This window comes from Triticum urartu, chromosome 2A (genome assembly GCF_056163025.1).
Source record: "Triticum urartu cultivar PI428250 chromosome 2A, HENAU_Tu73, whole genome shotgun sequence".
In the NCBI taxonomy this organism is placed as follows: Eukaryota; Viridiplantae; Streptophyta; class Magnoliopsida; order Poales; family Poaceae; genus Triticum; species Triticum urartu.
Genome location: NC_141874.1, coordinates 175,662,666 through 175,673,516, shown reverse-complemented (window position 1 = coordinate 175,673,516; position 10,851 = coordinate 175,662,666). Strand labels below are relative to the sequence as shown.

Sequence of the window (10,851 nt, the reverse complement as noted above, 5' to 3'; positions counted from 1 at the left end):
TCTGAGCACATGCTCACTAGTTGAGCGATTCTCCTTCATCTTTTAGCTATAGAACTTGTTGGAGACTTCATATCTCCCAACTCGGGTATTTGCTTGAAATATTAACTTCAACTCCTGGAACATCTCATATGCTCCATGACGTTCAAAACGTCTTTAAAGTCCCGATTCTAAGCCATTAAGCATGGTCCACTAAACTATCAAGTAGTCATCATATTGAGCTAGCCAAACATTCATAACGTCTGCATCTGCTCCTGCAATAGGTCCATCACCTAGCGGTGCATCAAGGACATAATTCTTCTATGCAGCAATGAGGATAAACCCCAGATCATGGATCCAATCCGCATCATTGCTACTAACATCTTTCAACACAATTTTCTCTAGGAACATATCAAAATAAACACAGGGAAGCAACAACGCGAGCTATTGATCTACAACATAATTTGCAAAATACTACCAGGACTAAGTTCATGATAAATTTAAGTTCAATTAATCATATTACTTAAGAACTCCCACTTAGATAGACATCCCTCTAATCCTCTAAGTGATTACGTGATCCAAATCAACTAAACCATGTCCGATCATCACGTGAGATGGAGTAGTTTCATTGGTGAACATCGCTATGTTGATCATATCTGCTATATGATTCATGCTCAACCTTTCGGTCTCCGTGTTCCGAGGCCATATCTGTATATGCTTGGCTCGTCAAGTATAACCTGAGTATTCCGCGTGTGCAACTGTTTTGCACCCGTTGTATTTGAACATAGAGCCTATCACACCCGATCATCACGTGGTGTCTCAGCATGAAGAACTTTCGCAACGGTGCATACTCAGGGAGAACACTTTTTGATAATTAGTGAGAGATCATCTTATAATGGTAACGTCAATCAAAGCAAGATAAGATGCATAAAAGATAAACATCACATGCAATCAATATAAGTGATATGATATGGCCATCATCATCTTGTGCTTGTGATCTCCATCTCCGAAGCACCGTCATGATCGCCATCGTCACCGGTGCGACACCTTGATCTCCATCGTAGCATCGTTGTCGTCTCACCAATCTTATGCTTCCACGACTATCGCTACCGCTTAGTGATAAAGTAAAGCATTATAGCGCGATTGCATTGCATACAATAAAGCGACAACCATATGGCTCCTGCCAGTTGCCAATAACTTGGTTACAAAACATGATCATCTCATACAATAAAATTTAGCATCATGTCTTGACCATATCACATCACAACATGCCCTGCAAAAACAAGTTAGACGTCCTCTACTTTGTTGTTGCATGTTTTACGTGGCTGCTACGGGCTTAAGCAAGAACCAATCTTACCTACGCATCAAAACCACAACGATAGTTTGTCAAGTTGGTGCTGTTTTAACCTTCGCAAGGACCGGGCGTAGCCACACTCGGTTCAACTAAAGTTGGAGAAACTGTCACCCGCAAGCCACCTATGTGCAAAGCACGTCGGGAGAACCGGTTCGCGTAAGCGTACGCGTAATGTCGGTCCGGGCCGCTTCGTCCAACAATACCGCCGAACCAAAGTATGACATGCTTGTAAGCAGTATGACTTATATCGCCCACAACTCACTTGTGTTCTACTCGTGCATATAACATCAACATATAAAACCTAGGCTCGGATGCCACTGTTGGGGAACGTAGTAATTTCAAAATTTTCCTACACACACGCAAGATCATGGTGATGCATAGCAACGAGAGGGGGAGAGTGTGATCTACGTACCCTTGTAGATCGACAACAGAAGCGTTAACTTGGTTGATGTAGTCGTACGTCTCCACGGCCCGACCGATCAAGCACCGAAACTACGGCACCTCCGAGTTCTAGCACACATTCAGCTCGATGACGATCCCCGGACTCCGATCCAACAAAGTGTCGGGGAAGAGTTCCGTCAGCACAACGGCGTGGTGAAGATCTTGATGTACTACCGTCGCAGGGCTTCGCCTAAGCACCGCTACAATATTATCGAGGACTATGGTGGAAGGGGGCACCGCACACGGCTAAGAATATGATCACGTGGATCAACTTGTGTCTCTAGGGGGTGCCCCTGCCTCCGTATATAAAGGCTCAAGGGAGGGGGGCCGGCCGGCCATCATAGGGCACGCCAGGAGGAGTCCTACTCCTTCCGGGAGTAGGACTCCCCCCTTTCCTAGTTGGAATAGGATTCGCGGAGGGGGGGAAAGAGGAGAGAGAGGAGGAAGGGGGGCCGGCCCCCTCTCCTTGTCCTATTCGGACCAAGGGGGGAGGGCGCGCGGCCCATCTCTGGCCACCTCTCCTCTCTTCCACTAAGGCCCACTAAGGCCCATATACCTCCCGGGGGGTTCCGATAACCTCCCGGTACTCCGGTAAAATCCCGATTTCACCCGGAACACTTCCGATATCCAAACATAGGCTTCCAATATATCAATATTTATGTCTCGACCATTTAGAGACTCCTCGTCATGTTCATGATCACATCCGGGACTCCGAACAACCTTCGGTACATCAAAATGCATAAACTCATAATATAACTGTCATCGTAACCTTAAGCGTGCGGACCCTACGAGTTCGAGAACAATGTAGACATGACCGAGACACGTCTCCGGTCAATAACCAATAGCGGGACCTGGATGCCCATATTGGTTCCTACATATTCTACGAAGATCTTTTATCGGTCAGACCGCATAACAACATACGTTGTTCCCTTTGTCATCGGTATGTTACTTGCCCGAGATTCGATCGTCGGTATCCTATACCTAGTTCAATCTCGTTATCGGCAAGTCTCTTTACTCGTTCTGTAATACATCATCCCGCAACTAACTCATTAGTTGCAATGCTTGCAAGGCTTAAGTGATGTGCATTACCGAGAGGGCCTGGAGATACCTCTCCGACAATCGGAGTGACAAATCCTAATCTCGAAATACGCCAACCCAACATGTACCTTTGGAGACACCTGTAGAGCTCCTTTATAATCACCCAGTTACGTTGTGACGTTTGGTAGCACACAAAGTGTTCCTCCGGCAAACGGGAGTTGCATAATCTCATAGTCATAGGAACATGTATAAGTCATGAAGAAAGCAATAGCAACATACTAAACGATCGGGTGCTAAGCTAATGGAATGGGTCATGTCAATCACATCATTCTCCTAATGATGTGATCCCGTTAATCAAATAACAACTCTTTTGTTTATGGTTAGGAAACATAACCATCTTCGATTAACGAGCTAGTCAAGTAGAGGCATACTAGTGACACTCTGTTTGTCTATGTATTCACACATGTATTATGTTTCCGGTTAATACAATTCTAGCATGAATAATAAACATTTATCATGATATAAGGAAATAAATAATAACTTTATTATTGCCTCTTGGGCATATTTCCTTCACACTGCTCTGGTGCTCTCGGTGCGGCGTGGTCAACGTGGTCAAGGAACGGCTTCCATCATACGTGGACTGTACGGGGAGAGGCTGATAGCTGGGTCCACGGCCGCAGCAAGGAAGTGCCTTCTTATTACGCGCAAAATAATTATTCCTCCACCTGACAGCGGGGACCCACCGGACGGGCCACCGTATTTCACGAAAAAAAGTTTCCCCTTGACTGCTGGGACCCACCAGTTACGTCTTCGCACGCAAGGAAGTGCGTCAAAAAAAACGATTCGCCTCCCTAACTGCTGGGACCCACCAGCTACATGTTCGCACGCAAGGAAGTGCCTAACAGTCGGGACCCACCTGGTCGAAGCGTACGTAGCGTTGTCATTCTGGTCGCGAACGTGTACGTACATACTGGTCGATGTAGAGGTGCGCACGTAGCATGTACACGCACGTACCGCGGCCAGTGTGCAAGAAAGAAAATACGGCCTGTAACAGCCCCAAAATTGGGTTATCAATTTTTGTGTTGTTATTCCTTCCTGGCACTCATTCTTCAAAAAAAATCCCCTGAGTTTGTTGGATGACTCTGACAATTCTTGTCATTTTCAAACTTCCAAAACCTTGCTCATGTCTTTGTCAGTGGGCAAAGACCGCCTTTGCATCAGCTCAAATCCTCTCAAACCCTAAATTCCAATTTTTTGGAATTTGGATATCTCCTTTGTGCTTACAAAGGAGCCATCATTTTCCTTGATCTGTTGATCCTCCCTATTGTTCCCAGAGATCCTCCTATCTTCATGAACCTTGGATGTGCAAAAATATTGCTAAGTCTCATGCAATATTTTTGAATTGTGATTTATTCCTTTTCTTGCCTTTCTGAGGAATAAAATCGAAAGGCATAGCTAGCCATCTCCTAAATTCATGAGAATTGGTGGAGTTGATACTTATGCCTAATCCAAGCTCTGGCAAATATATTGGCCATAATAAAATAAGAAAAATTGCCTTTTCCCATTTAATGCCAATATTGCATTTCTGCCATTTTCCAAAGGAACTACTATTTTTACAGCAGAGAAAATTCCCACATAAAATGTGGAGCTTTTCCTTGCTATATATTCACTAGTTCTATCCTAATCTCATGTTCCTCACTTCAAAATTTTGGCACATGATCCAATGCAAGTTTCTGCCTTCTCTGAAATTTTGCAAAGTAAGTGCTTCATTCCTAATTCCAATGGAGCTACAATTTGGCAGAGTTATTAACATGGATAAGTAACCCATGGAGGCCTAATATGAGCTCATTCCATTCATCCTAGCTCTCTGTGCAATTTTTCAAAGTTTCTGACCAGAATACAACTTTGTGAAGGAAGTACCTTCATAGAGTTTCCAAATGGGATAAAACTTTTCCATCTTCTCAAGTATCTCAAATCATTAGCCTCCACCAAAATTCAGTTCATTTCATTGAACTATGTGAGCACAGGAGCAATTCTTGATTTCTGTCCAATTTTTCAGTTTGTGAAGCAAGTGCATTGTATCTTGCTCCATTATGGCTAAAAATATTCCCAGGATTTCTTCTATCTATATGATCCATCTCCACAAAACTTTGGCTCATTTAAGTTTGCCATTTGCCTTGAGGAATTTTCTCAAGTTTCAGGACAGAGGAGATGTTTGTGAAACAAGTACCATTTTGGCAAGACCATTTGGTATGAACTTTTACAGCATCATTGTATGTCCAAATCATTAAGCTTTGCCATGTTTTAGCGCAATCTATCACTCCTAATGAGTGCTCCTTCATGATTTAGTTTCTGGGTCAGATTTAGCAGTTGTACAGCAACTATGCTAAATACTTGACCAAATGACTTCATAATCTCCAGGACCGTAGTCCTTGTTACCCTAAGACTCACAGACAGCAAATTTACCTTTTATCCTCTCTGGTTTACTCTCTAGAGTGTGGCCAAGTTTGCAACAGCAAACTTGTGAAGCTTGGTTTATTCAGCTCCATTTGGCTCTGCCCGATCCTTTACCGTAGTAACACTTTATCTTCGACGGCTACGCGGTAGACATGAGCCGGCATCAGTAAAACTCCAGAGTGTACTTCGTCCATGGTGACCATGGGCAATGCCAGCCCAAAACGGTGGTCTAGCCACTGTTCGCGTCGGCATCGCTGCTCCGGCCGGCTCTGGCCTCGCCATTAATGTCCTACAGCTCCTCCTCGACGTCTTCTTCCCCTGGACCTCTGGCCCCCCTTCGTTTTCTTCTTCGACGAGCCGTGCCAACGACCGAACAGTGCGCTCCTATGCACCGTCGCCTTCCTCCTCTGTTTTCTTCCTCCCTGAGCCTCCTTGGCATTGCGTTGCTCCGTGAGCCTCTGCTGCTCGGCTGCATCCTCCTCATCACCTTCCCGCCGCTTCCCGTGAGCCTTGGCCGCGCCTGCCGATACTACACCATCGCCGACGCACGGACACATCGCCTGCCACATGCCACCTCCTCCCCTCCTTCCCGGGCTCTCCCCGCGGCTATAAATAGAGCCCCCAAGCTCTCTCGCAGTCCACAATCCCTCCCCGAGCTCCCGAGCCTCTCCTCGCCCCCGTTGCCGCCATGGCTGCCGCGGAGCTCCACTCGAATCCGAGCCGTAGCTCTTCCCCCTCCCTCTCTGCGGTGTGCTAGACCCCCTCCAGACCCCGGTGAACATCTCCCTCTCTTTATCCCCTCGCCGGAGTAGCTCTGGCCGCCGCCCCTCGTTCGGCCGCCGCCACCGCTGCTCTCTGTCCCCGCCTGGCGCCGCATCCCTGCTCCTCCCCGACGCTGGTTTCTCCTCTGGACGGGTGCGGTGGGCCGCGCCGCGCTCGCCGGTGGCCTCCCCTTGGCCGGAGTTGGCCAGAGCCGACGAGCCCATCGCCGGCCAGGCCCTGCCGCGCCTCTGTCTCGCCTCTCTCTCTGCTTCTGTCGGGCGCGAGAGGAAGAAGGAGATGGGAGGATAGAGAAGCAGGTGCGGGACCCACCTGTCAACGAGAGGAGGGTGTGGCCCCGCTGGCCACGTCGGATAAGTGGACGCGCCCAACCCGGAAGCCGTTTCCCCGCGATGAAGGCGTAATCAGGCGAATACGTTTCCCAGGTTAGAAAGCGCATTCCTTTGTTTCTTTAGATCAAAATACGTTTTCATTTACCTGAAGGCGTATTTTCAGAAAGGCGCTTTCTCTTTTCAGCTCAGCCGGCTGAAGTGCTTATTTTGCGAACGTTCACTGCTTTAGTTGCTTTTCTGCCTAAAAAGTGAACGGCCACAACTTTGCGCTCGTAACTCCGATTGAGGTGATTCCAACGCTCACGTTCTCTGTTCATCGAGCTCTTTCCGTTGGTATCATTTTCATAATGTTTTCACACAGTGAAAATGACCATTTTGCCCTTGCCCGTAAACAGCCCTCTTTAAGAGAGAACTGTTTCCGGCAAATCTTTCCGCGATCGTTTCACACTTCTTCCCGGAGTATTTGTCGAGCCCCAGGCAAGCCAACCTCTTATCATGGGCCCCGAACTTGCATGTTGATTTTGCTTACACCTTGTGTGTGTGTAGTTGCAGCTGTTTCTTATCGTTTTCGTTTGCAGTCATTTTGTTATGTCTATCATGCATGCTTGTGTTTTCATAATATCTTTTGCCATGCTAATTAGAATGTTGTTATTGATAATGCTATGTCACTACTCTACTTTATTTTCATGACATCGTTATAAAATGCTATGTTGATTGTAATGCACCGTGGATATGCTAGTACTTGGTATTGTCATGTTCTTTATGCTGTAGTTGTTCACTTGAGAAGTTCGGTATTTTATTAAAGCATTTGTATGGTGCATGTTCATTTTTGCATCCATGTTCATGATGACGGAGAAGCTAATAAATTGACTTAATAATAATAAACCTCCTCCGTCATCGATGGGATCGAGTCATAGTCCCACCAAATCAAATTTTTTCAGTGCAGCCACATTTGCCTTTATGGGAAGGCCTTAATGCGATCTATTGTCGTGCCTCTCGCAGGTGCCTCCAAAGAGGGAAGGTCATGGGCGCGTGCTACCCTGATCAGGTAGGCAGACATAACCTTGTGTACCCGTTGTTGAAATTATGGTACCGTGTCCCTGTGTGGGACGTTTATGTTTTGGCCACGACGGTGGTCGTTGTGTCTTTGGTAGACACGGGGCCACCCAGGACTAGCCTAGTGGGAAGTGAGTCGGAGTGGTCGGGAGAGTGTCATGGCAGTAGGTCGGTTTCGTCGGAATGCCGTTGGTCCTCCCGAATGGGATGACGAGGCCATGGGTTCGGTGGTGTGGGTACAGTGCGCTACCTCTGTAGAGTGTTTATAAAGTCTATCAATAGCAACACAGTTTGTAGTAGGTCACACTATCAGGTCTTGGTCAAAATGGAGGATAAACCTGAAATAATTAAGTAAATGAATGTGGTAACAAGAATGTGGTGACTTGGACTATGAGATAGTCGTGAGAAGTCACGGTGATGTTTTGATATGATCACGAGACGAGGTCTCGGTGAGTGTTGGAGACCAAGTATTGGTCATGGTTGTGATCGCCGGAAAGATCACCATTTGGTTGCGAGGCAACCCGTTGGTAAGAGAGTCCGAGGGACTCAGTGCACCAGTTTGATTGCATTGCATGAGTAATATGTTGTTATTTGCATTTAAAGAACCATGGCAGAACAGAAGACGGCTGCATAAAGTTAACATGTTATGTCTGCATTGAATATGATCGGTAGTTTATTTTCAGCATAGTTTCAAGATGCCATGCCATGCTTGGATGGATCATGCCATGATTGAGATGATATGCTATGTTTTGCTATTTCCATGTTAGAAGCATGTTTTGATATGCCATGTTATTGCCATGATAGTAGATGCTATGATGTTCAAGCTTAGTTGATCTTTATCATGCCATGGTTCTTGCCTTGTCTTCTACTTGTGTGGATGCTATGTATTTGGTTGTCTTGCAAGTACATTCAATGTACTAACCTGGCGTGTCATGCCAGTTTTGTAGGTCATACCCGAAGTGTTCGCTTGACCCGTCGTGCTAGGCCGTAACCTTGCCAGTCCTGTGAGTTGTAGAGCCCAGCCAAAGTTGTTATGCTGCCAAACCAAGACTTCTGCTGCCATTTAAATAGCCTCAGGGCTATGCCAGATAATTGTATTCATCAATGATGTAATCTTCTATACATGTATTTGATGAATATTCTTGTACCTGGAATGCTGTATCACGGACCTGTCATGCGTTAGGTGTTATCCTGGGCTGACGTGCGAAGCCCCCCCTGCTCCATGCGGATCGGGGTGTGTCGGTGTCAAAACCGACGGATCTCGGGTAGGGGGTCCCGAACTGTGCGTCTAAGGCGGATGGTAACAGGAGGCAGGGGACACGATATTTTACACAGGTTCGGGCCCTCTTGATGGAGGTAAAACCCTACGTCCTGCTTGATTTATTCTTGATGATATGAGTATTACAAGAGTTGATCTACCACGAGATCGGAGAGGCTAAACCCTAGAAGCTAGCCTATGGTATGATTGTATGTTGTCCTACGGACTAAAACCCTCCGGTTTATATAGACATCGGAGAGGGTTAGTATTACACAAGGTCGGTTACAAAGGAGGAGATATCCATATCCGTACTGCCTAGCTTGCCTTCCACGCCAAGTAGAGTCCCATCCGGACACGAGACGAAGTCTTCAATCTTGTATCTTCATAGTCCAACAGTCCGACCAAAGGATATAGTCCGGCTGTCCGGAGACCCCTTAATCCAGGACTCCCTCAGTAGCCCCTGAACTAGGCTTCAATGACGATGAGTCCGGCGCGCAGTGTTTTCTTCGGCATTGCAAGGCGGGTTCTTCCTCCGAATACACCACGGAAGAATTTGAATACATGGATAGTGTCCGACCCTGCAAAATAAGTTCCACATACCACCGTAGAGAGAATAATATTTTCACAAATCTAATCTCCTGACTTGTTTTGGTAACATGACATTAAGCCATGGCCCAGTGATTATTCGAACCGTTTCCTTTAACTAGCCCCGCACATAACGCGAGGCAGTTTTTGACACGTCTTGTCAAAGCAGAGATCGTGTCCCCCTTATTACGGGATTCTCATGAATACGGGCATGGGTAACCCAACTGCGCCATCGATTATGGCCCTTGGGGAATAAGCGAGTTTTACCAGGCTAGTGGGGGCGCATGGCTTCGGCCGCCCTTATAAAGGGATAAGGTTTAACCTTTTTCTACCCACGCCTTCTTCCTCCTTGCCTATCCATTCTTGCGCACTCGAGCTCCAACGCCCAAGTCCACATCCTTCCCCTCAACCTTCTCCAAACATGTTCGAAGCGGGGGACAAATGGATGGCTTCCTCCATTACGGAGGGGCACATCAAAAAGCTGCGCGGCGCCGGATACTTAGCCGCGAATATCGCGCATCGGCTGCCCGCTGCGGGGCAGATCGTTCCTACCCCGGAACCTCATGAGAGGGTAGTTTTCCTCCACCACTTACTCCATGGACTGGGGTTTCCCCTTCATCCATTCGTCCGTGGTCTCATGTTCTACTACGGGATGGACTTTCATGATCTGGCCCCGAACTTCATCCTCAACATTTCGGCGTTCATCGTCGTCTGTGAGGCTTTCCTCCGCGTCCGGCCCCACTTCGGCCTGTGGCTGAAGACCTTTAACATCAAGCCGAAGGTGGTGGGAGGCCAACAAGCAGAATGTGTCGGAGCCATGGTGGGCAAGATGCCCAATGTCACATGGCCTGAGGGCTCCTTCGTGGAGACCATAAAGGGGTGACAATCAGCCTGGTTCAACATCACCGAGCCACGCGACACCAAATGGGCGGCGGCCCCCGAGTTTCGATCCAGATTCCCTACACGACTCACTTCCTGGAAAGAGAAGGGCTTGTCGTGGGGTTCATCGGTGGAGCTGGATGGACTCCAGAAATGTATCCGGAGTATGGCAAGCAAGAAGCTCAAGCTTGTCAACATAGTCCAGGTCATGCTCATCCGCCGGATCCTCCCGTGTCAACAACGGGATTTTAACTTGTGGGAGTTCGACCCGGCCCAGCACCAGACTCTGAGCGAGCTCTTCGATACGACGCACGAGGACGTCTGGAGGGTGCTGTTCAAGGGCGCCGAGGTCCCTCCCTCTCTCGTCGAGGACCATGGGCTAAGCGCAAAGCGCCTAGCGCGTTCGGTGAGTTCTATACATCCAGTAGGATATTTGTTTCCCCTAGCTTAATCATTTGCAACTATCCCTAGGTGGTTTTGGTAATTCATAACAACATATAGCTCATTGAGCTAATGCTATTCCAAGATGACTATTTCAGGAAAGCTCAATGATTGGCATGGCATGGATGTGAAAGTGGAACCCTCAAAATGCTAAGGACAAAGGATTGGCTCAAGCTCAAAAGCTCAAGACTCTTCATTTTATATTTTAGTGATCCAAGATCACATTGAGTCTTTAGGAAAAGCCAATACTATCA

General features: G+C 47.3%; 1 long non-coding RNA gene across 1 annotated transcript; it reads left to right on the top strand.

Moving 5' to 3' along the window:
* The first annotated feature begins 5,728 nt into the window (after nucleotides 1–5,728).
* LOC147984426 (uncharacterized) lies at nucleotides 5,729–8,581 on the top strand. Its single transcript, XR_015615048.1, has 5 exons — nucleotides 5,729–6,471; nucleotides 6,563–6,665; nucleotides 6,774–6,855; nucleotides 7,381–7,426; nucleotides 8,374–8,581. It is a non-coding gene; the product is annotated as an uncharacterized LOC147984426 (long non-coding RNA).
* Nucleotides 8,582–10,851: the final 2,270 nt, after the last annotated feature.